At 38.8% G+C, this 27037-nt stretch overlaps 1 protein-coding gene across 15 annotated transcripts in view; it reads right to left on the bottom strand.

Annotated features, from left to right (window-relative positions):
- Nucleotides 1-27037, bottom strand: part of SGMS1 (sphingomyelin synthase 1) — a 302749-nt gene that overhangs the window by 58454 nt on the left and 217258 nt on the right. Inside the window, exon 1 of one of the 15 annotated variants that reach the window (XM_007182844.1) lies at nucleotides 14067-14085. The exons of the other annotated variants lie outside the window; for them this stretch is intronic. The gene's annotated coding sequence lies outside the window, so the exon portion shown is untranslated. Of the gene's footprint in view, nucleotides 1-14066; nucleotides 14086-27037 lie in introns of those variants that run through there. 15 annotated transcript variants of the gene reach the window in all.

The following is a 27037-nucleotide window of genomic DNA, read 5'->3' as shown; positions in this document are numbered from 1 at the left end:
CATTCAGAACCCATTTCCCAAACATTACTTATTTGTGCCCCAATTTACCAGCTATATTACCTGGACAATTATTTACTTAACAGTGTTCTTCAAATTGGCTTGTACTCTGCCTTCTTTTTTAAAACTGTCTTGTCTTAGATCCATATATATGCTGTTTACAAGAGACCCACTTCAGACCTAGGGACACATACAGACTGAAAGTAAGGGGATGGAAAAGGATATTCCATGCAAATGGAAATCAAAAGAAAGCTGGAGTAGCAATACTCATATCAGATAAAATAGACTTTAAAATAAAGAATGTTACAAGAGACAAGGAAGGACACTACATAATGATCAGGGATCAATCCAAGAAGAAGATATAACAATTATAAATATACATGCAGTCAACATAGGAGCACCTCAATACATAAGGCAACTGCGAGCAGCTATAAAAGAGGAAATCAACAGTAACACAATAATAGTGGGGGACTTTAACACCTCACTTACACCAATGGACAGATCATCCAAAATGAAAATTAATAAGGAAACACAAGCTTTAAATGACACAGTAGACCAGATAGATTTAATTGATATCTATAGGACATTCTATCCACAAACAGCAGATTACACTTTCTTCTCAAGTGTGCACGGAACATTCTCTAGCATAGATCACACCTTGGGTCACAAATCAAGCCTCAGTAAATTTAAGAAAACTGAAATCATATCAAGCATCTTTTCTGACCACAACGCTATGAGATTAGAAATGAATTACAGGGAAAAAAACATAAAAAACACAAACACATGGAGGCTAAACAATACGTTACTAAATAACCAAGAGATCACTGAAGAAATCAAAGAGGAAATCAAAAAATACCTAGAGACAAATGACAATGAAAACACGATAATCCAAAATCTATGGGATGCAGCAAAAGCAGTTCTAAGAGGGAAGTTTATAGCAATACAATCCTACCTCAAGAAACAACAAATATCTCAAATAAACAATCTAAACTTGCACCTAAAGGAACTAGAGAAAGAAGAACAAACAAAACCCAAAGTTAGCAGAAGGAAAGAAATCATAAAGATCAGAGTAGAAATAAATGAGATAGACACAAAGAAAACAATAGCAAAGATCAACAGAACTAGAAGCTGGTTCTTTGAGAAGATAAACAAAATTGATAAACCATTAGCCAGACTCATCAAGAAAAAGAGGGAGAGGACTCAAATCAATAAAATTAGAAATGAAAAGGAGAAGTTAGAACAGACACCGCAGAAATACAAAGCATCCTAAGAAACTACTAGAAGCAACTCTATGCCAATAAAACGGACAACCTGGAAGAAATGGACAAATTCTTAGAAAGGTAGTATAACCTTCCAAGACTGAACCAGGAAGAAATAGAAAAAAAGAACAGACTAATCACAAGTAATGAAATTGAAACTGTGAATAAAAATCTTCCAACAAACAAAAGTCCAGGACCAGATGGCTTCACAGGTGAATTCTATCAAACATTTAGAGAAGAGCTAACACCCTCCCTTCTCAAACTCTTCCAAAAAATTGCAGAGGAAGGAACATTCCCAAACTCATTCTATGAGGCCCCCATCACCCTGATACCAAAACCAGACAAAGATACTACAAAAAAAGAAAATTACAGACCAATATCATTGATGAATATAGATGCAAAAATCCTCAACAAAATACTAGCAAACAGAATCCAACAGCACATTAAAAGGATCATACACCGTAATCAAGTGGGATTTATCCCAGGGATGCAAGGATTCTTCAATATACGCAAGTCAATCAATGTGATACACCATATTAACAAACTGAAGAAGAAAAACCATATCATCATCTCAATAGATGCAGAAAAAGCTTTTGACAAAATTCAACACCCATTTATGATAAAAACTCTCCAGAAAGGGGGCATAGAGGGAACCTACTTCAACATAATAAAGGCCATATATGACAAACCCACAGCAAACATCATTCTCAATGGTGAAAACCTGAAAGCATTTCCTCTAAGATCAGGAACAAGACAAGGTTGCCCACACTCACCACTCTTTTTTTTTTTTTTTTTTAAATTTTATTTATTATTTATTTATTTATTTATTTATTTATTTTTGGCTGTGCTGGGTCTTCGGTTCGTGCGAGGGCTTTCTCTAGTTGCGGCAAGTGGGGGCCACTCTTCATCGCGGTGCGGGGACCGCTCTTCATCGCGGTGCGCGGGCCTTTCACTATCGCGGCCCCTCCCGTTGCGGGGCACAGGCTCCAGACGCGCAGGCTCAGCAGCTGTGGCTCACGGGCCCAGCTGCTCCGTGGCATGTGGGATCTTCCCAGACCAGGGCTCGAACCCGTGTCTCCTGCATTAGCAGGCAGATTCTCAACCACTGCGCCACCAGGGAAGCCCCACACTCACCACTCTTATTCAACATAGTTTTGGAAGTCCTAGCCACGGCAATCAGAGAAGAAAAAGAAATAAAAGGAATACAAATTGGAAAAGAAGAAGTAAAACTGTCACTGTTTGCAGATAACATGACACTATACATAGAGAATCCTAAAGATGCCACCAGAAAAGTACTAGAGCTAACCACTGAATTTGGTAAAGTCGCAGGATACAAAATTAATGCACAGAAATCTCTTGCATTCCTATACACTAAGGATGAAAAATCTGAAAGAGAAATTAAGGAAACACTCTCATTTACCACTGCAACAAAAAGAATAAAATACTTAGGAATAACCCTACCTAGGGAGACAAAAGACCTGTATGCAGAAAACTATAAGACAATGATGAAAGAAATTAAAGATGATACAAACAGATGGAGAGATATACCATGTTCTTGGATTGGAAGAATCAATACTGTGAAAATGACTATACTACCCAAAGCAATCTATAGATTCAATGCAATCCCTATCAAATTACCAATGGCATTTTTTACAGAATCAGAAGAAAAAATCTTAAAATTTGTATGGAGATACAAAAGACCCCGAATAGCCAAAACGGTCTTGAGGGAAAAAAAAGAAGCTGGAGGAATCAGACTTCCTGACTTCAGACTATACTACAAAGCTACAGTAATCAAGACAATATGGTACTGACACAAAAACAGAAATATAGATCAACGGAACAGGATAGAAAGCCCAGAGGTAAACCCACGCACCCATGGTCAACTAATCTATGAAAAAGGAGGCAAGGATATACAATGGAGAAACGACAGTCTCTTCAATAAGTGATGCTGGGAAAACTGGACATCTACATGTAAAAGAATGAAATCAGAACACTCCCTAACACCATACACAAAAATAAACTCAAAATGGATTAGAGACCTAAATGTAAGACCGGACACTATAAAACTCTTAGAGGAAAACATAGGCAGAACACTCTTTGATATAAATCACAGCAAGATCTGTTTTGATCCACCTCCTAGAGTAATGGAAATAAAAACAAAAATAAACAAATGGGACCTAATGAAACTTCAAAGCTTTGGCACAGCAAAGGAAACTACAAACAAGATGAAAAGACAACCCTCAGAATGGGAGAAAATATTTGCAAACAAATCAACAGACAAAGGATTAATCTCCAAAATATATAAACAGCTCATGCAGCTCAGTGTTAAAAAAACAATCAACCCAATCCAGAAATGGGCAGAAGACCTAGACATTTCTCCAAAGAAGACATACAGATGGCCAGGAAGCACATGAAAAGCTGCTCAACATCACTAATTATTAGAGAAATGCAAATCAAAACTACAATGAGGTATCACCTCACACCAGTTAGAATGGGCATCATCACAAAATCTACAAACAACAAATGCTGGAGAGGGTGTGGAGAAAAGGGAACCCTCTAGCACTTTTGGTGGGAATGTAAATTGATACAGCCACTATGGAGAACAGTATGGAGGTTCCTTAAAAAACTAAAAACAGACCCAACAATCCCACTACTGGGCATATACCCTGAGAAAACCATAATTCAAAAAGACACATGCACCCCAATGTTCACTGCAGCACTATTTACAATAGCCAGGTCATGGAAGCAACCTAAATGCCCATCAACAGACGAATGGATAAAGAAGATGTGGTACATACATACAATGGAATATTACTCAGCCATAAAAAGGAACGGAATTGGGTCATCTGTAGAGACGTGGATGGATCCAGAGACTGTCATACAGAGTGAAGTAAGTCAGAAAGAGAAAAACAAATATCGTATATTAACGCATATATGTGGAACCTTGAAAAATGGTACAGATGAGCTGGTTTGCAGGGCAGAAATTGAGACACAGATGTAGAGAACAAACGTATGGACACCAAGCGGGGAAAGCCGCGGGGCGGGGGTGGTGGTGTGATGAATTGGGAGATTGGGATTGACATATATACACTAATATGTATAAAATGGATAACTAAGAAGAACCTGCTGTATAAAAAAATAAATGAAATAAAATTCAAAATAAAATCACAAAACACTGTCTTGTCCTAGGCAACAATATCCACAAAAACAGATATTTAATGTACTGGCAATTTTTTTTCAAACGAATGAACATTAAAGCAAATATGTAACTGAGAATTTTAACGGTGTTGTCTGATTCCCATGGTATGTAAAACAGTTTGAGAAGAGTGTTCTGAACAAGCCATTCTGGGAAAGTGTACTGAGATGCAAACAAGAGCAAAGGACTCTGGGAGCACTACCTATGCAGAAGCGTGGTGCTGCCATGACCACAGATTTTGTCTTTAAGAAAGTAATCGGAAGTGGAGAGAGAAGGGACAGCGGGGAAAAGTCCTCATGTGAGTTTCCTCCATCCCTATTTGCAGTTTACTTCAAATCAAATTGCTTTGCCCCTAGGAACCTGTTTTTGTTCTGAATTTTAACATTTAAAAAACAACTAGGGCTTCCCTGGTGGCACAGTGGTTGAGAATCTGCCTGCCAATGCAGGGGACATGGGTTTGAGCCCTGGTCTGGGAAGATCCCACATGCCACGGAGCAACTGGGCCCGTGAGCCACAATTACTGAGCCTGCGCGTCTGGAGCCTGTGCTCCGCAACAAGAGAGGCCCGCGCACCGCGATGAAGAGTGGTCCCCACTTGCCGCAACTAGAGAAAGCCCTCGCACAGAAACGAAGACTCAACACAGTCATAAATAAATAAATAAAAGAACGTGAATTTCTTTAAAAAAAAAAAAAAAAACCAACTAAAGAGCTTTAGTTTGGGGTGATAAGTACTGGAGATGGACACTGGTGATGGTTGTACAAGAAATGCATATACTTAATACCACTATATTGTGTACTTAAAATGGTTAAAATGGTAAAAGTGATGTTATGTATATTTTTTCCCACAAATTTTTAAAAATGTTGAAAACAAAAAGCCAACCATGCTCAGCCACTGAGCTGAACGGAGTCATGAGTGGCCCCGCCGCAGGCCCAGGTGGGGTAAGGCAGCTCTGCGTGGCCCTGATGAAGCCATCTGTCTTTGCCTCTTGTCTTTTTCCCATCCACCTTTCAGGGGTTTAACTGCAGTGTGGAAGGGGACATGGGGCGGTTCCTAACCCATCACTTGCTAAATGTTCACATCCCTTTGCTGTACAGTGTGATGAAGAAGAAAGTGGCATTTCAGGCAACTCTGCTCTCCACCTGTAAAGCACAAGGGTAGGAGACAGGTCTTCATCTTCCTCTTCTTCTTTTTAATTCTCTGGTACTACCAGGTTAAAACTATTAGATAAAATTAGATTGTTAGATGGATACACGTATATATACCTTTCATATTAGGTAGCTTTTACAAGGTACTAAACTTGGGAATTAAGAATTGGGATTACAGTTAATTGACTTTTGACCTGTGGGTTTCAGTCGGCACCAATGTCAGGGGGAAGAAAGGAGTCCACAAGTTCAACAATAAGAAAGCGACTAAATGAATCAGTACCCTTATAAGTAATTCCACAAAATTATATCTTCTTGGAAAATGTTCAATGATGTGGAAAAATGCATGTGATATTCTATATTGCAAATTTTAAGCAAGTTTCTGTTCAGTATATATATATGGCATGATCGTGGTTTTGTGATAACTGTATCCCAGATAGAATACATTACGCACAGAAGATAAGACTTTAGGTCTACACACCAAACTGATGACAGTTACCTCTGGTGACTTAACAATTCTACTTATCTTCTTACAGTTCAAAATTCATTATAATGAACATATTATTTTTCTAATCAATACAAGGTTATAATAAACAAACATAAATAAATAAATAGCTGTTTTAAAAGTGGATGCCCTCCCTCAGTTACACACACACACTTGCCCTCTCCCCACCCACCTCCTGCTGAAAACCCCCAGACACAACCTTTGTCCTCTGTTATCAACAGAAACTGAGAGGAGTGACTGTGGAGCTGGCAGACTAAATTTAGCAGACAGATCCAAGTTAGAGTTCCTCTCAAAGAACCCCTGGAAATAGCTCTGGTCTCATGAAACTGAACTTCCTCGGTCTGTCACTCTGGGCTTCATTTTATGAGCTTCTGATTTTATCAAATGGCCACAGGAATTACATACTATTAAAAATAGCACCACAGTATGCTGGTTGGTGTAACTCCTTGGCAAAGAGCAATTTGTTTTCTGCATTTCTGTGAAACACTTAATACATATAAATCAAAATAACAAAGGTCAAAGTCTTCAGAAGCAGGTTATTAACTTCAGGATTTAAAATCAACAGTACAATAGATTCTTATTAAGAAGGAAAAAAAAAACTTAAAAAAAAATGAATGCTTAAATCTCTTATGTGAAGGTACTTTATAAACTATAAAATTATCCAATTCTGGAAGCAAAAATTTTGGGTAAGTTTATTGTACCAATTTTGCAGGTGAGGCTCAGAAAGTAAGTGATCTCAAGTTAGATCTTTAGCACTGAAATAGTGCTACAATTCTATTACATCAAAGAATTTTCCAGAATTTATCACTAAGTTATTTAGACTTGAACAGAGCCAAAGGATCCACTTCTGTTTTTCTTTTAAAGTTAAAAAGACTTCCATTGTAATTATATTTTATCAAGATTTAAAAATTTTATAGATGATTTTTTTTTTTTTTTGCATTCTCCTCTTTGGCCTGAACTTTTAAAACAATCTACTCATTTTTCCAAAATATCAATTTCTAGTAAGACAAAAAGATGGTTTTCTTCTTGTATCTTTTGCATTAAACAGTATAAGCTTCACTTGTGCCAACGATATTTATAGAGAAAAGTTTGAGAGAGCTGGGTAGCAAGAAGAGACAGAAACATGGTATTTATAATTTGGAGATGCAGGATGTAGAAATTATTTGAAAAAAATCAGAACAGCTTTATAATGAATAGTTTTCATTTTTGTTGGTAAAAATTTATATAACTTTGATTTGGCTGTGTCATGTGATTTTTAAATTGCCTTAAATATAAAATTCTCTATTAATATTGCTCTATATATACACAAAACATGTCAATATACCATATAATTTAATAATAGTAATGAAATATACACATTGCTTTTTCTCAACAGGCACAAAGTTGTTATTCTTTTTTTTTTTTTTTTTTCCTTCTCCCAGTATAAGGAGCATCTAATGGGGATGGAGTTTGGCTCAGGGCTAATGTTTTGAACACACATATTTAAACATGAGGCAGCCATATGGCATAGTGATTAAAATGAGCTTTGGAATCTCTAAGACTGGGTTAAATTCTTCCTCCTTCCTTCACTAATAATAACTACCACTTGTATGATCTTAGGTGAGTTACCTAACATTTGAATCTCTTGTTGCCTCATCTCTAAAATGAGAATTAATATCGATCTCAGCTGGCTTAAAACATTTTTTTCTTTTTCTTTTGATATAACTTTAGATTTACATAAAAGCTGCAATAACAGAACAGAAAACTGATATACCCTTCACCCCACTTCTCCTGTGTTAACAACTTAGATAACCATAGCACAGTTATCAAAATCAGGAAATTAACAATGTTATAATATTATTAACTTAAAAACAGATCTTATTTGAATTTCACCAATTTTCCCCGATGTCCTCTTTCTGTTCCCACAATCTTTTAGTTATAGTGTCTCCTTAATCTCCTCCAACACATGGTTGTTCCCCAATCTTTCCTTGCCTTTACGACCTTGACACTATTGAAGAATAATGGTTATTCTGTAGAATGTCTCTCAGTTTGGGTTTCTCAGATGTTTTCATGATTAAAGTTATACACTTTTGGCAGGAATACCCAGAAGAGATGTTGTGTCCTATTCAGTACATCGTGTCAAAGGGTACATGATGTTTATATGTCATATCGGGTGTAATGCTAACCTGATCTCTTGTTTAAGTTGGTAACCTCAGAAAGTTGTTTTTGTACGCGGTGGTGCTGGAACATGTCTTTAACAAGTGGCAGCTATTGTTACGGTAAAATCCAAACTAAGAACAGAAGTTTTGGAATTAGGTAGACTTGGGTTCCAATGCCCATTTTACTGGTTCCTGCCATGTGACCATGGACAAGTTTTTTAACTTCCCCAGTTCCCGCAGTGTCCAGTAAAGACAAAACTACCTGTAAAGCTGTTAAGAAGCTGTTATAAAGTTAAGAAGATGAAATGAAATATGTAAAGCACTCAGTGCCTGCAATTTATGCATGTTCCATGAAATCAATCACTATTATTACTTTTTAAGTAAATTACTATTTTTTCTGCAAAATAATCACTATGGCTTAAGATAAAGAAATATGAGATCTGGGGGAAAAAAGTGGGTTGGAGCATTGTGGGAGTCGGTTGGAAAGATGTCAGATGAGGGGGGAAGGCATGGAAGAGCCAACAGCACATCCCTCTTAACTCCATCTCATCTTTCCATTGCAAAAACTGGCATTGCAAGTACAGCCAGAGAACATGAAGGCATTCGTGCTTGATTTCTGACATGTTAACCCCATGATGCAAGAACCAATTCCCTGCTATATGCCATGGAGGTTTCTCCCTCATTTGTTCTCTCTTGTAAAATCATTACCCTCTGCTTGCTGGGATCTCTTGCAGGGATTTTTAGGCTGTGACATAGGACATCAAACTTTTTTCTTCTGTGGCTGCCTCAGCTGTTATACTCAGGTGTAGACAGCTAGGAGGGCAATTCTAGGACACACGTAACATACAGTAGTTAAAATATATCCCTCCTTTTAAAATATAAGCCTAACCCTAAAGAAACCAAAAATAAAGTAAATGTAAAATTAATCCTGGGGGGATCTGGATTTTAAACACTTTTCCATCAGACCATATGAAGGATCATAAAACTAGTGCACCACAGCCTTTGTGGATTTAACCTCAGCTTTGGAAAACCACATTATTATTCATAGACATGAGAGAGTAATAAATATGTACTGTATTACTCCATAGAGCTTAGATGTTGATTACAAAGGCATTAGAGCATCATTAAGTGTTGAAGTATTGATAACTAGAAAATCAATAATGTGATACAACAGTCTTCTACAGGATACTATTATTACCAGCCAAGCCCTACAGCATCCGTACCTCAGAGTCCAGGAAGTTAACAGCCACCCACCAAGTTCTCTCTGTGCCAAAGTGGGAACCTGTATGCCACAGAGGTAAAATAACATGCATGTGTAGTTCTCTGAAAAAACCAATCTGCCAGATGGAGACTGATGCTCTGGCTCCCAGGCCGGGACGAGGACCACTGGCTCAAGTGATCTAGAAATGACTTTGAAGAGCACTGAATTTTCAGAGGGCGGTTTAAGCAGAGAACTAAGCGGGATCAAGAGTCCAAGGTCTTTTTTCAGCACACTTCTGGCCCCCGTGTGAGAGGGAAGGTCCATTACTCACTTGCATTCTCACCCTCCTGCTCCGCCTCCTAGCTAACATCACTGAGAGTTTACCAGGACCTAAGCTTTTTACACTATAAGCTCATTGAAATCAAAGCAATCCTACGAAAAGGGTGAAGAATCCCTATTGACAGGTGAGGACCTTGGCCCCAGAAGTGAGGTGAGACGCTCAAGGTCACACACTGGAGCAGGGCTCCTACACTGGGCTCCAAAGTCTGTGTGCTCCACTACTGAGCAGTACGCCTCCTAGTGGGAAGCCGTCCCTTCCCTTTAAACCATGGGGTAAAGCTGAGAGAAGACTCTGGAACATGTGTTCAGTTCCTTAAAATGAGGTGTACTGTCACCACAAGCCCTGTTACCGACAAATTCGTCTCTCTTCTTTCCGCGCAGCTTCAGGAGCGTACTTCTGGGTCAAACACTCCACCACTGCAGAGGCCCCTGACTAACATGAGGGTCTCCCACCTCCTCCACGAGGCTCTCCCACCCCCTCCGCCCTCTGCCCAGGCTAACACGTCCAATGCCCAGCCTGCCTCCATCAGCTGGGAGACAACATCAGGGCTCGAGCCTGATGCGGAGCCTGAGCTGCGCACACGGTCCTCCTTCCCGGAGTGCCCCTCGCGCTGCAGGGCGCCACCTGCGTGTACCACAGAGACAATTCCTCAACGCAAATCACGTCTACAAGGCAGTGGGTCACATCAGGGGATAAATTTCCTAGAGAAGGAAGTTCCACACAGTTTCACTTTCCTCAACCACTTAGGCAAAGGTATTTCTTTCTTTCTTCAAAAAGGACTTTCCCCCTTACTACAAAAACAATATATTCTCCTTATAAAAGATTCAAACGATACAGAAGTACATTCAAGTTAGACTGGAAGGAAGGAAGAGAGAGAGGGAGGGAGGGAAGGAGGGAGGGAGGGAGGGAAGGAGGGAGGGAGGGAGGGAGCAGGGAAGGGAGGGCAAGCAAGCTTCCTCAACTCCATCCTTTAGAGACAACTAGTGCTAACAGTCTGATGTACATGCTTCAGGACTTTAAAAATATGCAAATATAATTGTTAAATGAAAAAAGCAAGGGAGTAGATTCACACGTACTGTATAATACCATGGGTCTAAAAGAGAGGGAAGGAAGGAGATATATACATATTTGCTAATATATACATAAAATATGACTTGAAAGCTTCAAAATAGTCAATATGAGCTGACTCCAGGGAGTGGAGATGGGTAGCAAGGAAGAGAAGTATACTTGTCACTGTACATCCTTTCTTACCATTTGAACATGGAACCATGTGAATATATTATCTACTCAAAATATTAGCAGAGTTAAATACTGAAACAGAGAAAACGGACTTATTAAAAGCCCAAAACAGTGCCTAGCATAGAGCTGGCACTCCATGGATATTACAGAATGAATGAAACAAATGAGACTATCTCTTCCAATATAATAGGAGTTACTCTGCTCACAGGACACACCCTGTTCTAAGTCACCTACTGCATACATGGACAAAAGAACAAAAACACTTGATTACTGACAAGGAAAGTGACCATGATTGGCTCTTATAAGAGGAACAGTAAATATAAATTAAGTGTGAAAGAAGATTTTAGATTGCATCTAGCAACTGGCAAAGATATCAACCACCATTCTGAACATTTTCTCCCAAGACTCCTGTGGGCAGAGAGAGGATAAACATAGCCACTCAAAAGTCTGGATGCATAGACTTTTTAAGAAGGACAATTTTTTATGTTTAGTTGACCTTAAAATTACATGTAAATTTTGTATTTTTGTATTCTCTATAATAATGTTTATATTCATACAAAACCCACTTTCTTTGCCCAAATCTTTAAGAAATATGTGTTTATCATGTTACTTCACACCTCTTGACCTACTACCTCACATATGCGGGAATTCAAGCACCCCGACTGTAAAATTAGATTCTAGCTGAATCTTCAAATTCTAAACAAACTGGGGTCATCAAAGCAAATGCTTTACCCAAGATCACACGGCAAAGACTAGCAAAGCTGAGACCAGGCTGTGAGAGCAGTTTCTCAGTGAGAGCCTAAGATTTGACTGAAGTCTTTCTGTGTGTCTTTCTCCCCACCTCCACCCAACATGCACACAGCTACTACCGGCTCCCCCAAACAAAAGCCCTCCCATAGCTCGTCTGGGTCTGGAGGCTCACACCCATTTGCAGAAATGCTTAGTCCAGCTATGCCCACAAAACATAAAACCTCTAACAAGCCCTGTATCTCATTAGACTTTGTATGAAGCTTTTTGTTTTTATAAACAAAACTGTTTGTAAGCACTTTAGTAATTATTTTGGCTGCACCATTTGCATATTGGTTAATGCACTCATTGCAGATCTGTGTCTTTTATTTATTTGATAAGACCAGAACCTTGGTATGACAACATGTGGTTAACCAACTGTTTTGATTAACAATGTTTGATATTTGTAGTGAGGTGGATGGACCTAGAGTCTGTCATACAGAGTGAAGTAAGCCAGAAAGAGAAAAACAAATACCGTATGCTAACACATATATATGGAATCTAAAAAAAAAAAAACAGGTCTGCTGAACCTAGGGGCAGGACAGGAATAAAGACGCAGATGTAGAGAATGGACTTGAGGACACAGGGAGGGGGAAGGGTAAGCTGGGACAAAGTGAGAAAGTAGCACTGACATATATACACTACCAAATGTAAAACAGATAGCTAGTGGGAAGCAGCTGCATCGCACGGGGAGATCAGCTCAGTGCTTTTGTGACCACCTAGAGGGATGGGACAGGGAGAGTGAGAGGGAGAGGATATAGGGATATATGTATATATATAGCTGATTCACTTTGTTATACAGCAGAAACTAACACAACACAGTAAAGCAATTATACTCCAATAAAGATGTTAAACAAACAAAAGAACGTTTGAAAACAGTACTGCCTATTGTTTAACATCTTCCATAATACACATCCTCCTGATTTTAGCTGGCTTGGCTTTCTCTTAATTTTTTCAAAGCAACTTCATACTAAAATCAGATTATCCTATTTTACACAAAGAATTCCTTGAATAATAAACATCGGTTAAAATATCTGCACTGAAATTACGTTCAATTCTTACTCAGAACACTTGATACTTTATATATGTGTAATGTCCATAAATCAAATGCATAAATCATGTTTTACAAAAGACACCTGCAGCAGACAAGACACTTCAGCAGGAAACCAATTTTAACTGGTGAAAGAAAAGAAAGTATCTCTGGGAGAAACAAGTATATACATTTTTAGATTGCTACTATAAAAATTTCCTGAAGCATCAGCTCTGAAGAATCACTCTATTCCCTCAGGGAATTTAAGCCAACAGAATATCCATGTCTAGATGTTTTAAGAGGAACTGGGAAATTTGATGCCTGTACAAATTCCTACAGGGGTGAAGGAATGTCCAAACAATTTCTCTACTGGATCAAGTATCTCTAGTCCCCAGGAAAAATTTCAGAGATTTTAGGATCAAATTAATTCCACTCTGTCACAAAAGTAACCAGTGCATGGAGGCAAAGATGGTGATGGTCATGGTCATGGTCATGGTCTGGGTCTGGGTCTGGGTCTGGGATAGCACTAGAGAGAGGTGGAAACCAATGTCATGGGGGAGAGACCGTGGTGTTAGGAATCAGCTCCAAAAACGCTGTGCTTGCTGCCCTGGCCCCGTCTTGGAATAAGACCCAATAAGAGGACAGTCTTCCCCAAGCATCTCCAAGACCTTATCCGAGGTGGCGTGAACTTCCCAAACATTTGATACAAAAATGTTCAAGTATAAAGGAAAAGGCAAGTTCTAATTTCACAACACATTCTAAAGCAACTCAAAAACCATCCAAAGCAGAAAGACTTCTAGACTAGGAGACATAAGACCTAAAGTCAAGTCAATGACTACCCCCTCCCATCTTTCAACTTCTCTTTTGAATTAATTGGGCAGAAATTTAATATATTTCCTCCCTCACAATGTTATTGTTGGACTTGAATATGACAAACCTTTCAAAACCATGAAATGCTGCACAGATTATTATATTACCCAAAGGATGGCAAATTTATAAATGATTAAATTGTAATATCAACAGTTTCCTGTCTAGGTAACTACAGAAACAAAATAGGATCTAGACACAATCCTTTAGACAGTTTTATCCAAAGCTATGGTTTCTGTATGAGTTTAATAAATAATACAAATCATTATGACTTAGATTTGGGTCTACTTCTTCTAAACATAACATCACTCAATGAAGGCCTAGCCTTACACCTGACTCTACAGGCTAAGGAGGCAGCAGTCATACCTCTGGGTTCTATTAGTAACTGGACCATGAACTTCACACCAGCAGGGCTATCCTCCTCAGGATCCCTGAAGACCAGCCCATCAAGCACCATGCCGAGGACAGTGCTTCCAGAAGAGTGCACCTTTATAACTCCACCAGGGCACAGTCCAAGAGTTATTTCAGTAACAAGAGAAAGAAAAGTCAACAGACAAAAAGTAAATAATTGAATAACAAACATGAGAACAAAGTATTGGGAAGGAAATGGTATGATGTCTGAGATTTACTTTGGCCCCCTCTCTCCCTCCCGTGACCCTGAACAAAGTAGGGCAGAGGGAAAGGTAGAATAAGAATCAGAGAAAGCCGACAGTTGTTAATGCTGGGTGATAAGGATAAAGAGTGTGCTACTAGTCACTCCACATTTTCAAAAATTGTCATTATAAAATGTTTTTTAAGCCATAATTTAGTATGAGCCCAATTTTTGTTTTGAAAATTACACACGAACACACACAAGAAACATAAGGCACCCAGAAAAAAGAAATAAAAATAAAATAAATACATCAAAAAATCTATGTTGGGTGGTGGGATGAAACACACAACTGCTAATCAGAGAGCCAGTACTCACAGTAAACAGAAGTTCTTTCCACCAAGCCTCAGGCATTCATCAACAGCTACTGGAGCTACCACTGCTTAATTTTTAAAAATTTTTTTAAGCTGTACAATACGATGAGTTGATATACACATACATTGTGAAACCACCATGTCTTTAATAACCTACCCACACATACAACATTCCCTGAGCAAGGTGAGACCTGACCCTGAAAGTACACCCAAATATTACCCACCCTACAGTTCCCACAGGCAGTGGGGCTTTTACGCGTAGCTCTTTCCTCAAAGAACGAAAACATTTCCAGATTCTCTACGTAAAGAAACCAGGTCAAGTCAACGATAGGAGAGAAAAAAAAAAAGAGGCAAAAAGATCAAACTGTGACACGCAAGAACACCTTACATTAGATGGATGATAAACATCTAAACACCGCATCCCATTTATTGGGAAGATACATACTAAAGCTTTATTCTGTGTTTCTTTTTCTGTTCTTCCTTTCTTTCTTTTTTTTTTTTAACTATTTCCTCACTGGCTCTACATTTCCTTTTTTGATCCAGAGGCAGACAAGAAAGTCAGGAAATATCTGAGAAACTCCACGAATGGCAGATAAGGAGGTGGGTTAAGCAATAATACACCGTTCTAGAAATTCCCTTTGATAAAGGCACTGAGTTCTGAGACTAATTACTAGGGATAGTTACAGAGACTGTGGACCTTTTCTGATATCTGTCCCTCAACAAGAAAAAAGATTCTCTGGGCAAAATGTTTTTTATTAGTATGGACATCCACGATACAGATAACAAAAGCACTGGCTGAACAGTACAGCTTAATAAGATCTTGCAGGTGAGCTGATAAAGGTCCCCCCAAACAAGGAGATTCTTTTGATCTTACATGCCCTTGGGACACTGTGCTCAGTCATCTTCCCAGAGCAAGGTACTCATTACCCAAATGTCCAGACTCTTGACCTTTGCCCCCTGAGTCATATATCCTCTCTCTACATGGACACACAAAAGCAGGGGGAAAACTGCCACGTACGCCAATCCTCTGTGTTAAAGGGGAAAATTATTTGCATTCCATTCTCACATCCTTCCTCTCTGAAACTTTTTTTTTTTTTTGGCTGCACTGAGCGGCATGTGGGATCCTAGTTCCCCGACCAGGGACCAGGGATGGAACCCTGTGCCCCCTGAAGTGGAAGCGTGGAGTCTCAACCACTGGATCTCCAGGAAAGTTCCTCTCTGAATTTTTAAAAGAAGCTTGCTTTCCTTAAAAACTGGTCAGTTCTTATCTTATGGATAACATCTTATGATGTTTCTCATTTTGCTGCACCCACCAGGAATCCCTTAGCCAAATCTAAAACTAGACTGAACCTAAAGATTCACTGCTGATATCTATCGAGTCTAAGTGTTTGTTACGTGGATGCCAAATCAATACGTCCATCACCAGCCACGTGAATTCCTTCTTCAAGAGAGACAAGAGTCAGGGATGGTAATGTGGGTGATGGCATAATGCTGGTTTTCCCCTGGCACTTCGGATGCGTTCTGTACCATAGTTTACGACACATGACAGGGCAGAATTTGTCCAGACTTGATCAAGAACCACATCCACTAAGAAACTCCTCTTGCCATTCAGTTATCCATAACTTTCAATAGTGTGAATTTTCTCGGAGGGCGTGGTCTTTCAAGAGGTCTGTACAAAGTTTGGTTATCAGGCACTATGAAATGGAAATCAAAATAAATCTGAGGTAATGTGAAATAAACATGAAACAGCAAAAAACAACCCAAGTTTTTTATAGCTATCTATACGTTCTGCTTTAAGTCATAGCTAATTTAATTTGGGGGGCAGGAAAGCAAGACAAGTTTGACCCCAACGTTCAGGCTGTTAAAGCCAAAGTTGCTTTTTTTCTAGATTTTTGCTTTTCATTCAACACCAAATGGTTTAGCAAGTAATGACTGGTATGAATTTTTTCTGCCTAACTAAAAAGTAAAAATAATGAAGTTAATGACTGCTTCTTAAAAGTGAATCAAGTAATGAACCAAATTAACAAATCACTACATGAACTAGTTATACTTTGAGAACTAATTATCCTATGTAGAATAACACTGTAAGCTGCATGGACTCCTTTTAGCTTTTATGTAACAGGAAGAGCCTGGGAGAAGCACTTGAGTGAGCTGGGAGTTTTGGCTCACATCTAACTCATAAGCTTATCCCTTGAATCCAGGGATATCAAGAGACAGCAAACCTTGAGGTGATGGCAAACTCCATGCCCTGCTCTCTCTAGCCACATGGCTACTTTTTTGTGATTAGATACCAAAAAATGCCTTCATGGGTTACTGTTATGATTAGTATATTGAATTTTTACAACTCGAGATGCAATTCATAGTAAAAAGCATAGTAACGGGTTGGTGGGGTCCCCTGGATACCTTCACCAATCTGGGACTAGATTAACCCCTCCCTCACAACACACTAAAGCATGTGGATGGCTAAGTAACCAGTCACTGTCACTGACTGGAATTAGCTAAGACAAGCCTGACAACTCTGTTCCCCCTGGTCGACGTGCAATGCTTATCAAGTCTTAAGTTACATTTGCTCTCAACTTGTTTGTGCAGCTTGTACTTGGTTCTGTTATTACATAATTTAACAAAATATTAAGTAATAAATGAAATTCAAATCTGAAAAAAAGTTACCTGCTGTTTCTATAAAACTAAATTGAATGCTTTAGAAACACTTGACAAATGAAAATAGCTAAAAATGCTGAAAAATTAGGTGTATTCGAGATAATGTTAATATTCTAAGGGGAAAACATGACTTCTCAATACCTAGACGGATTCAGTACTGAGCTGCTTGGAAAGTTTTGATGTTCTGGATTTAAAGAAATAAAGACTGGACATCACCGATGGTGCGTCGTGACTATGATTTGTGAGGGAAAGACAATTATGGAACACAAAACAGAGAACCCATATCCAAAGAAACACTCTTGACACTAAATGAAAGACTAACCGATTCTGAGCGTTGATATTTCTAAGCTTAATAAAATGTTTATGGTGGGCATGTGTCATTTTTCATTATTTCCACTCTCAAATGATTAATCATCCAACTCGGGGGCCTAATTGTATTTGCATTTGACAAAGCTTTCTCTAAGGAACTAAACCAAGGTCTGGACTCTCCCCCTCTATTTCCTTCTTTCCTTGATAAAGAACTTGAACAAAAATGAAAGGGAGACAGTTTGCCTTGATGAAATCTCACCCCCCTTTCAGTGGTCATGTTCTCTGGAGTCTGCACTTCCCTAGGCTCTGCAAAGGAGGCTCCCAGGGCTGCCTGCCTGGTGGCCCAGGTTAAACACTGCCTCTTCTCCTCTCTCCTTTGCATTTACAACCGCCTTTATCTCAAGTCCTAGTATGCTCAGCTAGGAGCTGAGCAAAGTAAGGCAAAGGTCAACTTACACTACAAAGGTGTTTCTTTTCTCTAGGATGTTTGCATTTCAGAAGATCTATCCATAAGTGGTAGCAGTTTAAGAGTATACAAAAAGGAAGTTAAAAAAACAAAAACAAAAAACAAAAAACACAGGACTGTAGAGGGGGAGATATTTTGGAACCAGAGATAGCAAGGAACAGGTCAGTCTGAAAGCAAATGAGTTAAAAAGTAGTAAGAACTAGATTTAAACTCCATCTGTGACTTTGGGAAAATTAACAACCTTTCCAAGCCAGTTTCCCTGTATATAAAAACAAGGATAACACCACCTACTTCACAGGATTACATGAAATAAAGAGTTGCAAAGCACCTAGCACAGTCCAGGCATACAGTAGGTGCTCAATCAATCATGGCTGCCTTTAGCAGTCTACTTCCTCACATCCGACCCCACCACGTACCACATCCTCCAAATGGTATTATTTTTCACATTGTGCCTCCTCCAAGAACCCAAAGATTCTTTGGGTTCTTTAAGAACCTAAAGATTCTCTTAAAAGTATCTGGGTTCCCGGGGCTTCCCTGGTGGCGCAGTGGTTGAGAATCTGCCTGCCAATGCAGGAGACACGGGTTCGAGCCCTGGTCTGGGAAGATCCCACATGCCGCGGAGCAACTAGGCCCGTGAGCCACAACTACTGAGCCAGCGCATCTGGAGCCTGTGCTCTGCAACAAGAGAGGCCGCGACAGTGAGAGGCCCGCGCACCGCGATGAAGAGTGGCCCCTGCTTGCCACAACTAGAGAAAGCCCTCGCACAGAAACGAAGACCCAACACAGCCAAAAAATTAAAATAAATAAATAAATAAATAAGTCAGGAGCTCTTTTAAAAAAACAAAAAGATAACGTCCCAAAAGTATCTGGGTTCCCACACCTCAATGATTCCCTAAGCAGCAGCTCAGGGGCTCTGTTATGAAGAAAGCTGTATAGGGCAAGGTAACATTATTTACAAGATACACACTTGTAAATAAATGCACACTTTTGTGAAAATATGGGGCACTCAAAATGTGAACATCGGTTGATTTATTAAATTTACTCAAAATTAATGTACTGTAAGATCAAAGGCAGTAACAAACAAACAAACAAAACCCCCCAGAAAATAGTCAGTTTATCCTCTTTACATCAATACTCCCAACCCATTCTCTTGCAGTGAATCTGATCATCTACTTAATCTCTGATGTAGTTGCTAGATTTAGAGATCCAAACTGTACGCTCTTTGCAAACAGCAAACACCTAGATGAGAGTTCACTCAGGGTGGGGTGTTCTGTGGGTACCAGGTAGGATACGTGGTCATGGGCAGTGTCTGTTTCTACTGTCACTACCCAGTTCAAGAGAAGGATCTTGCATCTTGAATCATACACACACACAGTAAAGCAAGATGAAGGCACTGAAGAGTACAGGAAAGATTAAGTACGAGAGTGGCCTGCTCTAGTTCATAAATGAAAGGAGACGGCCATGATACCAAACCAAAGGAGAAAGGAGAGAAAAGGGGATACAGCTAGCTTATGTTTAACAACATTCCAACGACACACACTTCTGATCACAGCTTACTCCCCCTTCCGTGAAAGAGACAATCAATTTCTAAAAGGTCTGAAGAACAAAGTGTCTGGGTTTATTTAGATTTCTACAACTCTTTGCCTCTGTGCACATGAGTTATCTTTTCTGGGTAAGCATCAACTACTCTACATTGCTTTGATTTTCTCTTTGGAAGACAAACACAAGTTGAGAAAGCTGCTTTTCCCATTTGCCAAAGATCATAAAATGCAACAGCTGTTACCTAAGCAACTGTTCAGGTTTCAAAGGTATTCAAGATAAATCAGTTATTTCCTTTAAAGAAAAAGCTTTTCTCTTCCACATATGTTAATCATATGTTAATCATAAAGAAGCCGCTAAAAACAAATGAGTTTTGGGCCTATGGAGGGATGATGGTGATGAAATCCACCTCAAGAAGTGGCATCTGAGAACTGCGATGCTGAATTGTTGCACTTCTCTTCAGTGTATAACTTGGGAGTAACTCTACTATGTACTAGATACATTTCAAAAGACTACACACAGAAATAACCCCACACCTGGACTTTGTGCTCTGGTGTGCTAACAAATATTTTAGAATACAGTTAATATCATACTGCATTTTTTTTCTCACTAATAAAAGAGGCAGACTTGCTGGTTATTTCTCTACTCTCTCTGAGCTTCTTAAAAAATAAAGGTCTTTAGGCAATGATAATTACTTGAAATAAGAATTAAAAATAAATATGTATGCACTTCAAATGGAAACCCCAAAACAGATGATATAAAAATAATCAGATTCTTCACAGCTCTACAAATGCAGGGAGCAGGCATCTAAAATATTTACAGGAACTGTCAGATATTGAAATATTAAATATTGAAATTATCCTAAATTTTAAATTATCAGCTTTTAATTCAAAATAGTTTATAAAATCAATTTAATAGCAACTTTAACTTTTAAAAATTTTAAATTATTTTAACACTACAGAGTTTTTAGTCCAAACGGGTTGCACGACTTTTCTAAGCAATTTGAACGTAACCATTAGCACCCAAAACTGGTTTGGGATATCACGACTGAGAAATTTTTGGTATCACTTCTCAAAGGTGAGGTTCTGGTAAGTTCTTGCCGTGTCTTGGTGACATGTCTTCTGTGAAACCTGCACATATTCTCAATCAAACTAAGTCAAGAATCCCCATTACTATCAAGCCACCACATGAAGAAATTAAACAAGCTGAAAACCACCCAACAGTTCTCTTTTGATATGGCAAGCATTACTGAGGAACCCTAACAACTGCAGTTTGTCTCTGTGGAACAGAAGACAAAAATTTATAATAATAATAATAATGATAGGGACTTCCCTGGTGGTCCAGTGGTTAAGAATCCGCCTTCCAATGCAGGGGACGCAGGTTCGATCCCTGGTCGGGGAACTAAGATCCCACATGCCATGGGGCAACTAAGCCCACGCGCTGTAACTACTGAGCCCGCGTGCTCTGGAGCCCGCACACCACAACTAGAGAGAAGCCCACGGAACACAACGAAGAGCCCGCGTGCTGCAACTAAGACCCGACGAAGCCAAATAAATAAATAAATATTAAAAAAAAAAATGACGATGATAATTCTTTGTATTATTCAAGACAGAACTAAGCCCGAATATAATGAACAATTCTAGCCAGGAGTTTTATGTGAGCCAAAATCAAAAGAATAAGAAAAGAAATACTACTCATGGATATTAAATTCTTAAAAGTGATAGGGTATATGAAATGTCCAGAGAAGACCAATCTGTAGAGACAGAAAGTAGATTAGTGTTGCCTGGGGCTGGGGATGAGAATAGGGATTAACTGTAAAAGGGCAAGAGGGATCTCATTGGACTGATAAAAATGTTCTATAACTGGTTTATGGTGCTGGTTGCTTAACTTGGTAAATTTTTAAAATCTCTGAACCGTGCACTTAAAAGAGGTGAATTTTACAGTAGGTAAGGTATACCTCAATAAAGTTTCTTTTCCTTTTTTTTTTTTTTTTTTTAAAGTGATTGGGTGATCATTTGGTCTTGGCATTTTGGTTGGGGCTGGGAAGTAACTAAGTAAGGATGTACTCACACCCTCATTTGTGAGAATGTTCATCCTAGTACCTTCTAACTACCTGAATCTCATAAGAGGAAAATTAGTTAGATTATAGTACTTTCATACAGTAAAATATATGCAGCTACTATAAATGGTGTAGGGAAAATGGGACAACAATCTAAATGTCCATCAATGAAAGTGGTACACTGGAAGCAATTATGGTGCAGTCATCCTCTGAAAGTAGTGCAATCCATACTAAATAGATGATCGAAATATATGTGTTAGATTATATACAATACATATAGAAATATGTCCAGCATATCCTGAGTGAAAAAATGCCTCGCAGAACAATGCATATGGTAGGACATTAAGAAACGGGTGTAGATTATCTATGCATGTGCATGTGTTTGCATGTATATTTGGGAAAATAAATACCAAGCTGTTCGCAATGTTTCATTAGCCCTTGGAAGTAGAAATGGGAAGAGAGGATTTTCCATCAAAGTTCAAGGAAGAGATTTGGAAGTAAGTGCACCGAAGTGCTGAGAATGGTTGTCATTGGATAGATGGGATTTATATATATTTTTTAATGTTCTTTGTAACTGTCTTTATTTTCTTACAGGGGAGGAAGGCTGGTATAGTAGTAGTCAAGAGATGACCCAGATTTAAATCCTGGCCCTTCTGTTTACTGCTGTGAGATCTTGAGCAAATTACTCAACCACTCTGCGCCACAGCTTTTTGTCTCCGTAAACCGAGGATAATAATAGCACCTACACCATAGCTTATGAGGATTAACTCAGTATATCATATACATAAGGCACTTAGAGAGCAGTACATAATAAGTATTCCCAGTTAGTGCTCATCAGCATGTATATCAGTACATTATTAGTAAGATTAAAAAAAAAACATGAAGAGAAACTTTACTTTTGTGGGGAAAAAGAAAGAAGTATAAAATCACGTGCACTGACCTTTTGTTCCATTGCCTCAAGTATGTTCAATATGAGTATGGGAGCAGGATGCATCAGGCACTGATCAAAGTCTGGGCAGTCATCAGAGCCTGTCTTATGACCAATAATGATGTAACCGACCTCCCTGTGAGCTGCACCGAGGCCAGAGGGTACCTGGACGGGAAGCTCTCAAGTGTTCTGGCTCGGTGTGTGGTGACCAATTCATAATGCAGCCTCCGCCAAGGGAACTTCACTGTCTCCCGGTGGCGATAATTAGCGTGTGTGACCAGACCAACGGCAGAGGACTCCAGAAACACAAACGCTCCGATATAAATACTTACGCCTATAACTGACCTCAGTGGGACTTGTGGCCACATCTCGAGACATACAACACAAACCAGGGGCAATTATGCGACACTTGAGCCAGCAATGGGAAAAATCATTAATCGTCACGTTCTAAGAGCACATCTCTCTGTCTTCCTGAAAAACAGCAAGTTCTAAACTAGCCCCATTTCCCATACCTGATGTTGTAAGAGGTACTTTCAACATCAGCGATGCCGGAGATCTTTATCAACAGCTGCCCTCTCCATCTGCACAATACCAGAAACCTCCTTAAAGGGAGGACACATATTTGTCGAGTGATTATTATCTACCAAATTCATCTATTTCTCTCAAAGCTCTTCGAGGTAGGTATTTTAATCTCCGCTTTTACAAATTAAAAAAACTGGGGCTCGGAGAGCGTGTATTCCTTATTCGGGAACACCCGTGAGCGGCAGCATGAGAACCAAATGCGGAAACTTCCATTTCCAAAGCCTCTGCTTTCCCACTCACTGTAAAGCCTACTAGTTTTATTCTCAAGTGGTTCACACTTTTCATTTCAACTGCAAAGCATTCCTCCAAAAAGTCTACACACCACTGAAAATTTATACCACCTAATCAAAAATACCCCACAAAAGGTCCTGTATTTTCTTTCTTTCTTTCTTTCTTTATTTTATTTATTTATTTTTTTTTTTGTATTTTCTTGAAGTATCTATTTTTTAAAAAAAACGGTCACTGTTGATATTAGCATTTTATTTTTCATTTGCTTAGTTTCTCCAGGGCCGGCTTGGAGCCTTTCGACAAGGCACCAGGATCTCACCTGCAGACCCGCCCTCACTGAGTGGAACTAATGACAGACACTCCTGCTTTTAGAAACTCATTCTTCAAAGTAGATTCCATTCGTCTTATTCATTTATCCTCCTGTATAAGATGTCAAAGACAAATTCACAAATGAATTTCTGTCAGCCTTATTTAGTCAACTTGATTTATAAGCTAAAGCTAAGGATGCAAGGTGGACTAAAGTGGTACAAAACTATTGTGCCTAAGAAATCATTTGTGAGCTTTCCTCTGACACAGCTAGGCATTTTTAAACATCTCCATTTATCTTTCATTTTGATATCCTGTTTAGAAAGGTGCCATTACCAAGCTACCAAAATTTATCTGGTCGAAACTAATTAATGACATCATTATTTCAGCAGTCTGCATTGAAACGAAGGCTTAATAAGCACCATGATCATTCAAAATAACAATGGCTGGTTCTCTAATGTTCTGATGTCCAATTATTTTTGCACTGAATGTTACTGAATAGTTGCAGAAGTCAAAGCTTAGCATTACCTTTCTCAAAAATAAATCCATCTTCCTATTATAAGGGCCTTATTTCAGTAAATTCAACTTAACGGAATCAACTGCCTTCATAGAACTATGAAGAGTAAACAAAGCCATTAGACACCTCATCTCAGGTCAAATGGCATGGAAAAGAGGCCAGGATCCTACTGGAAATTAAGATTTATTGCTGTTTTCAGAGAGCAGGACTGTAGGTCAAACCAGGAAAATACTGTACCATAATATTGCCCTTTATAGGATACCATTAAAAGGCTTTCCGTATGTATGAATAAGTACATAAATATAGATTATACGAAATTTCAGGAAATCCTTAAAATCTTCTCTGGGAAAGAACTAGTCAAATCTTTTCCTTGGATTTAGGCTGAGTCATAGTTTACAGTATACGTAACGTGCTTTTTTTTTTTAAATTGTAATCTTATTTATTTATTTATTTATTTTTGGCTGTGTTGGGTCTTCGTTTCTGTGCGAGGGCTTTCTCTAGTTGCGGCGAGCGGGGGCCACTCTTCATCACGGTGCGCAGGCCTCTTCATTATAGCGGCCTCTCTTGTTGGGGAGCACAGGCTCCAGACGAGCAGGCTCAGTAGTTGTGGCTCACGGGCCTAGTTGCTCCGTGGCATGTGGGATCCTCCCAGACCAGGGCTCGAACCCGTGTCCCCTGCATTGGCAGGCAGATTCTCAACCACTGCACCACCAGGGAAGCCCGTAACGTGCTTTTATACAGACAATTTTTGTTAACCAGAATCTTAAAGTTTAAATGTTCAGATGAGAAGTCTGTCCTTTGAAGAAATGTGGAGGGATAGCCATTCTTGATCTATTCATTATTTTAAAATTGGATTTAAAAAAATATTGTTTTAGCAACACTCTAGTCACAAGAGAATAGATATAATTATCTCTGACTGGCCGGTCTAGACAGGTAACCATGTGAACACAAAGAAAGAGGAGGTTGGTATCAGTGGTCTTGGTGTAAATAAGATGGTATGGGGTCTCCAGGGCTATGAGACGCACTAGGATTCATGGAAGTAACTTTGGTTCCAAACTACAACTACCAGGCCTCAAAAACAGCAGATAGTGTGGCCAACTTCTCTTAACCCCCAACCTTCTTTCCTTTCTTTTTAAAAAGAACACGTTTTATATTCCTTACACCAGAATAACAATATTTTCAATGAACAGTGAAAGACAGGATATATAACATGGGAAAAAATATTTGCAATACATATATGAAAGGACTAATTTCCCTAATTTAAAATGAGCTCATATAAGTCAATACGATAAAGACAAAGAACCCTGTAGGGAAGAAAAGGAGCAAGAAGAAAGAGGAAGAAGAAGAAGAAGAAGACAGTACACAGTAAAGCATAGGAGCAGACAATTTACAAAAAGAAATATGAATGCCCAAGGAACCTATAGAAAGATACGAAACCTGTTATTAAAGATAAGCAAATGAAAACAAAGAGATAACATTTTTAACTTATCAGATTGGCAAAAATGTTAAAGCCTCGTGACTTACAGTGGTGATGGGGGTGTGGGAAAGACACAACCTTGGGAAGAGAAAACCAATCTGTGTAGCCCTTCTGGAGTACAATCTGGAAATGCTTACCAAAGTTAAAGATGCACACATCCTCTGACTTAGGCATCTCACTGCTAGGAATGTAACCTACTGATACATCATCAGGTTTATTTACAAAAAGGCGAACTATAATAACTCCAGTAGGTAACTACAACTCCTCCCCACAAATACTTGGCAATTACTAAACTAGCCAGAAGACAAAGGTAAAATCAATTACTACACGTCCATAATGTGGATGAAATAATGAAATCTTGTACATATCATACTAAAGTAAATAAGGAAGATCTGTGTGTTGACGGGAAAGAGCTCTAAAAAAGTAATAGGAAAAGTACAAAAAAAGGCTATAGAAAATATGTACAACTGAATCGCTTTATTAAAAAAATGTAAAAAGCAGACAGCCAGAAAGATGCAGATATATGCTCAACACATTTTTTTTCCTGGAAGAAATCACAAAAAATGTAACAATAGTCACATTTGAGGAGAGGCTTTTACTTCTCTTTTTGTACCTTTTGATACCATTTGTATGTTAGCCATGTACACACACTGTTTTTTATTTATTTTCAACGTCATCATGGGTTACCTGAATGTAAGATTATGGACAATTCTCTCTCTCCCTTTACATCTGAAATCTAATTTTAAAAAATGTTAAAGCTATAAGCCTTTAAAACATCTGAACCTCCCAAAATATATTTAATGAGCTAAAGGTTTTTTCAGGAGAGTTCTGAGGGAGAAAAACTCAAAATAAGAAATGAAGTAGAGAAAAAGAAGGCAGCACAGACAGATCAAGTTATCAACTTGGGTTCAAGGTCAAGGCTGAGTACCTGTCCCTTTCTAATGTTTTAAACAAAATGATAAATTATGCATTGCATGGTGTTAGGGAGCAAGAAACTGCTGTGAAATCTAGCAGTTCAGAGCTGTGGAATGCAGAAAACAACCCGGAGGGAAAAATCTTTAAAAAGCTCTTCTGGAAGGTCTATTCTTCCAAATTCACAAGAAAGTAGTAAAGAAATGCACTAGCAAACAACCACTACGCACAAATAAAACCATAACCCTATATATTATATTGTAAAATCCTTTGGCAAATACTTATAAAGCGTCAGAGATAAATCTCAAATTGAATTACTTCATGTGCAATTATAATTCTAGGTTGTACCAAATATTTTCACAAGCGTTAAACAAAAAGCCTGGGATGTCATCT

The sequence above is a fragment of the Balaenoptera acutorostrata genome, chromosome 16 (genome assembly GCF_949987535.1).
Source record: "Balaenoptera acutorostrata chromosome 16, mBalAcu1.1, whole genome shotgun sequence".
NCBI classification, from domain to species: domain Eukaryota; kingdom Metazoa; phylum Chordata; class Mammalia; order Artiodactyla; family Balaenopteridae; genus Balaenoptera; species Balaenoptera acutorostrata.
This window is presented reverse-complemented; position numbering and strand designations above follow the sequence as displayed.